This window comes from Sparus aurata, chromosome 7 (genome assembly GCF_900880675.1).
Source record: "Sparus aurata chromosome 7, fSpaAur1.1, whole genome shotgun sequence".
Lineage (NCBI taxonomy): Eukaryota > Metazoa > Chordata > Actinopteri > Spariformes > Sparidae > Sparus > Sparus aurata.
In genome coordinates, this window is record NC_044193.1 from 3,453,863 (window position 1) to 3,459,862 (window position 6,000).

A 6,000-nucleotide genomic window follows, 5' to 3' on the forward strand; every position below is an offset into this window, starting at 1 on the left:
CGGTGGCAGTCGGTGCGTCTCTGGAGACAAAAGGCTGCAAAGTGACGACATTTTGTGTTGCTGTTGTTGTTTTCCCTCTCGTTCTCCCTCCCTCCCTCTCTCCCTGTGTGCCGCCTCTATTAAAGCTGCAATCCCATAATACTAATCTCATAAACTAATGAATGCTTGGCGCTCAAAACGTGGGTGGCTTTGTAATCAAATCACACAGCGATAAACCCTCCGTGGTGTTTACAGAAATGGCTGAAAATAATGTCCGACGTCCTCGAGAATAAAACAGACAGACAGCGCCGAAGGATCCGTTAAGAAGTAAACATTTTAGTCTAAACGACGCGCCGTTTGAAATGTCTTTCTTTTTAAAAACCTTTTAATAACAGTGCAGGTTCAGTAGAATGACAGCAGCCCAGCCAGCTGCCAAACTGTGGCTACACCTGACTCCATCTGAGAGTCAGTTTGACCGGAGTGTGTGTGACTCATCCTGGACAAGAAAATCACTTTCCGCAGCCGCACCACTGACTCCCATAACGTCTCCAACAAAGGCCGTCCATCATCGGTGAACTCGGAGCAATTTGTTGCTTCCCATTTTCTGCCGTTTCTCCGAAAAGGAGGGTTAAACACACGTCCTCGCTGTTACTCTTACGTTTAATGTGACATTCAAAGCTCAGCGCTTCCAGAAATAGCGCAGCTTCCTCCTGCTGACCTCTCAGCAACAGCAGAGCTTCGTGCAGCACGGCGGATTTCTCTTCAGGACAAACACATTAACATGGAGGAACTGACTATATCTTGGAGACTCAATCTCTATTAACAGTTGTCTACATGTGTGAAGCAGATGTGCTTCTATTTGTAGTTTGTGTGGGCGGCAAAAGAGGTGGAACGCAGATCTGAGAACACAATTGCAATTGCTGTGGTCTGATGACAATTATGACTTTTATCATCATTCATATGCAGGTGCCCTGTTTATAGATTACTTTAGACAATCTCCAAGTCAAATTAGTATAAAATACACCTGGCGATTTTACATCAGCCGTTTTTACACGGGGCAGCAAGCCGCCAATTTGCCCGTCCTTTTTGCAGCTAGGTCCGCGGATTTAGACAGCAGGCGGTATATTGGGGGTCTGTTTTGGTCCGCCAACATGACGCCTCGGAGGGTACATGTTTTTCCACCTCCATCGCTGAAAATCCGAGCTGTCCATGTGCCGGCATTTGCGTTAGCTTGGCGGAGGTGTTGATGACGTGCACTGTTATGCGACCCACAGCCGGGGAGTTTTAAAACCAGTAAACAGCTGATCACAGCAGTCAGTCCATCACTTCATCCGCGGACGTCAAGATGAGCAACTGGACAGCCGCTGAGATCCAGGAGATGCTAGCGTCTCCTCGCTCTCTGTAGCTGTCTTCGTTGTCCGCTTGTTGTTGTAGCAGCAAGCTAGGAACGGTCGCTACTTTTAAATTAAAAGCCCCCCGCTAAGAACCCAGTTCTAAACTCCAATGGGGTGCAATGTAAAGCTCTTATTTTGAAGACAAATTCGACCTGCTTCCTGTTAGCTGTCTGGTGCTTGAGGCAGCCAACGGAGGAGGCGAGGCGCTCCGCCGCACGCTTCCTTTAATAGCGGGGGTTTAACATCAGCGTGTGTTTAACTGAGGAGGCGAGAATATGGGCCACGTGTCTATAATTAAGTAAATCTATCAAGTGCACCCATGACGAGGCAGCGGCCATTCATGCATCCCGCCGGTCTTGAGCGGGCAGCTGCATAACAATTCTGACTGACACTGGTATCACAGGGCTAAATATTCTTCCCACAATATGTTGTACATCACTGTTCACGCCTAACTTCATGCTTCACGCCACGTCACATGTTCACGCCTACCCCAGTGGCGGCCTTTTGGAAAAGAAGGAATATTACACCTCCCTTTCACAAAGACAAGGCGGCAGATTGCAGCGTTTACCTGGCTGCAAATGTGCCACATTTTCTACCTAACAGGAGCTATTCAGGCCTGCGTACCTACATTCACACCTCGTCCTTGGTCTCATGTGTCCAGTTAGTAGCGATAAGAAAATGTCAGATGTTCTTGAATGTGCCGCCGTTCTGTGGCAGACACAGCTGGTCCTTCTGTAGGTCAAAACTTTTGAAAGCTTTGGTAAAAACTTGTAAATATGAAGTCAAAGTTTGCAGTTCTATCAATTTGGAACAACAACAGTGTTTTCTTCTTTTCAAGAATTATGTACAGTTAGAACAATCCACTCCATAATTGTTCTGTCCTCCTCCTGTGAAGCATCATTGGACCTAATCCTCCAAAACAGAGGGGAAGCTTTGGGTTTGATTTTGAGAGAAGCACACGAGGAGGGTTCTGCAGCGACACACAACATAAAACTCGTCAGTGGAGGATGAAGAACTGGTCTTGTTGTTTCAGTTATGTGACGTAAACATGTCAAAGCGCTACATGGGAAAACATTCAGAAAAGCCATCGAGGGAGCCACACGGCGGTTGTTAACGCCGAGACCTGATGACTCTCATTTGTCAGACTTTATTACTTTACCCTGTTGTTATTACTGTCGTCGTCTCAAATATGATTTCGATGGAGTCCTCAGTTAACTTGAAAGGATAAAGCGTGATTACATTAGCCTTTATGGGAGGCTGTACAGAAGCAGCCGTTATTGAATTTTGGTTTATATGAGTGAACGCTGCACGCCGGTCAATACTCCCCTACTGTGAGCTGAGATCAATGGGCATTATATTCACAAAGAATAAAATCCACTCTCACCACGCTGCTGCTTACAGTTGTTGCTTTTATCGCCACCACCTGAAGATTTTTAACAATGGCGTTTGTCTTCAATAACTCACAAATTCCCAACCGGGTTAAAAAAATAAGACAGATTTGAGGAAACTGAAAGTTACCGGAGAACTCCAATAAACAAGACAAAACACTCGCTCCACGGACACCTTCTACTGTGGATCGCTGGCTGTTGGTTCAAATTTCCCCCCGACGTCCAGCTCAGTAAACAGGAGCATATATGAACACAGCTCCCTCTGTCCTCGCCTCCGTCTGCGTCGGTAAGGAGGCGAGCTTTAATCTTTTTATTTTCAAACTGAGCGAACTTGTCTCAGAACAGATGTAGCAGCTGGTGCCGGCATCCAAGTCCCATCTCTGCCTCTTCAGAAACGCCCACCGATGCAACATTTACCATTTCTAAACACACTTAGACACTTTTTCCTGGAATTTATTTTGTCTTTAACACAACCTGTTCACAACATGGCTGTTAACCCCGAGCATAACTGCTACCATCGCAAGAAATCTAATTTCTGTAACGGTTGCTACGACACTTCCCACTACGCTGCAACACCGTAAGACTGCAGTCACATTTTCTGACGTCCAATGTGACTTTGATCATGTGACGCTCGCTCTTGGTAGCCTTAGCACAGAAGCAGACAAACCAGCAGTGCAGATACTTGTTACTCGAGCCCAGTCACCAGGATAAAGGATAAAGCAGGAAGTGTATAAAGATTTTAGGTGGTACTGGTCGGAGGGGGGACAACACATCTGCATCTTCTGCCCTGAATTCAGCAGCAACATGAAAACATGAACACCATGGAACAGCACTAGCTACATTTCTCCTGACAGATGAACAGGGCAGACTGCCTGAAGCACCTTCCATGGTGCTGCCTGGCCTGCAGCAAGGCCGTCATCCGGGAGAGAAGTCTCATCAGGGAGTTTTCCCGTCACCCTGTACAGCTGGAGCTCGGATCACTTCCCTCCCTCTGAGCCACAACCAGTCTCCTTTTAGACTCAGACTTCAGATCCTGCTCAAAAAGACTGAGGAGGATCTTAAGTGAGTAGATGCAGGTCAAATCATCGGCTACATGACGGTGTGCGGCTGTCGTGAAGTCATTCTGATCTTTGTTGGGAACTCGGGTTAGCAGCCGGTTGAGGTCAACTCTCTGTTAGGTTTGAGAGCCTAGGACTCAAACAAACAAACACAGGTTCTTAATTAAAATCAGTGTTGAGCAGAGTTAAGAACCACTCGTCCTGGCGTTGTGCGTCCTCTGTATCATGGCGCCCGGCGTTCCCGGCGTCCTCTCCTCCCTAACGCTCTCCGTCTCAATAAAAAGGTTACACCACCTGTGGCTCGTTGCGTTAATTAGTCTGCTGGGTGAGACCGTGTATAGTTCAGGGTCAGTTCGTAAAAACTACCTGCAAATGAAACCCTGTAAAAACACAAAATAACACAACACGCGATATAACATAAACATTAAATCACAATCAAAATTAATAAATGTATTTCATGGACAACAGTTAAGAGCTCCATCCAACATTTCAGTCCTCCTTCCAGGTGATACTTCATTATCTTATTGTATAATATACAACTATTATTTAACACTAGTTTTATCCAATGTCTTAGATTCAGTGATTCATTTGACTGATTCTGTCCTTGATTTGTTGCATTCAGACGTTCAAGGGTGCCATGAGAAGCAGACCGAGACAAAGCAGAATGAAACACAAGAGTTAAAAATGGAATAACTCTATAAAAGGACAAATAAATGTCCTTCCAGTCTTGATTAAGGCCCCTCTGATCCACTCCACTGAAATCAGGAGATGAAATGATGGAGGGGGGTGAGATGGAACAAGAGGCTGAGGGACGAAGAGAAGAGACGAGACGAGTGAACGGTGGAGAAACAACGAGGAAATCAAAGACTGAAAGAGAGACGAGCGGTCGCAGGCTGGATGCCGGTCACGCTTCTCATTTCGAGGAGACTTTAGACATCGGAGGTTTCAGATCTTCCCTGAGCAGAGTTCACAAATGTTTCCGTCCCACCTGCTGTTTGTTAGGAGACATTTACACCAGCTGCACATCTCTCTGTGGCCTTCTATGCAAGAATAACTTGACCAGCCATGCCAGGATGAGCACTCATGTCGACCGCTTCGCATTCTGGTTCGCATTCATGTCACTTACAGTTCAAGTGTCCTCTGGAAGGCGTTCAGAAAGCACAGAAACCTCCAGCAGTCTGTTATTCAGCAGTGAATTTCATGCACGCTGCTCCTTGCAAAGACAGACTCGAAGCGTAACAATAGCATATAGAGAAAAGAGCCTTGAGCTGCGAGGAACACTTGTGGTACAATGACACGTCTGCTGGAATGGAGCTGCAACACAAAGCGGCTTCACCGAGGAACGCTGGACATGAGAGACGCTTCTGCATGTGCTGAAATTTGGCCACCAGGAGACACAAGACTGCCAAAACAAAGTGGCACACAGCCCTGATCTATAATTTCCTAATAGCTGTTGATGTGTTAACATGATTCTACTGTGAGAGCCGTGTTGTGTTAACAGTTTAGTAACACAATGTGAGGAAATGGTACCATAGAAAACCGTACACCTTCTGAATTCAGGATTCTGTCTTTTATCTAAGATGAGCTTAATTTCTTTCTTAACTTATCATAAAAACATTTCATTCAAACTCAATCCAATTACCGTAAATTCCAGTCTATAGAGCGCACCTGAATATAAGCTGCACCACCTAATTTTTAAGTTAAAAAAAATGTGTACGCAGGTGTGCACGTCTGCTCTCTGTGTGTTCACCCAGTCTTCAAGAATGTTTTCAACTTCGGGCCATCTGCTTTAATTACCTCTGAAAGCTTTTGTCGTCTTTTTGCATTGAGTCAGTTCTTCGCGCTGCCGTCTCCAACGTCTCTCAAGCTTACGTGCAGCAGCTTCATTTCCTTCTTCGACAGCCAGATCGATTGCCTTTAACTTAAAAGCTGCATCGTATGCATTTCTTTGTGTGTTTTACATGATGAGGGTGTGTGCATGATGCGCAAAATGACTGTTCAAAACACAAACTAGCGTCTTCCTCGGCGCATTATCTCCTCCACCTGTCTGTCTCGCTCTTGCGCTTCCTGCTAGAGCGCCCCCTGGAGGCCTTTAGCCAGTAAAAATCTATAGATTAGCCGCATCATATTATAGGCTGCAGGGTTCAATGCGTGGGAAAAGAGTGGCGGCTTATAGTCCGG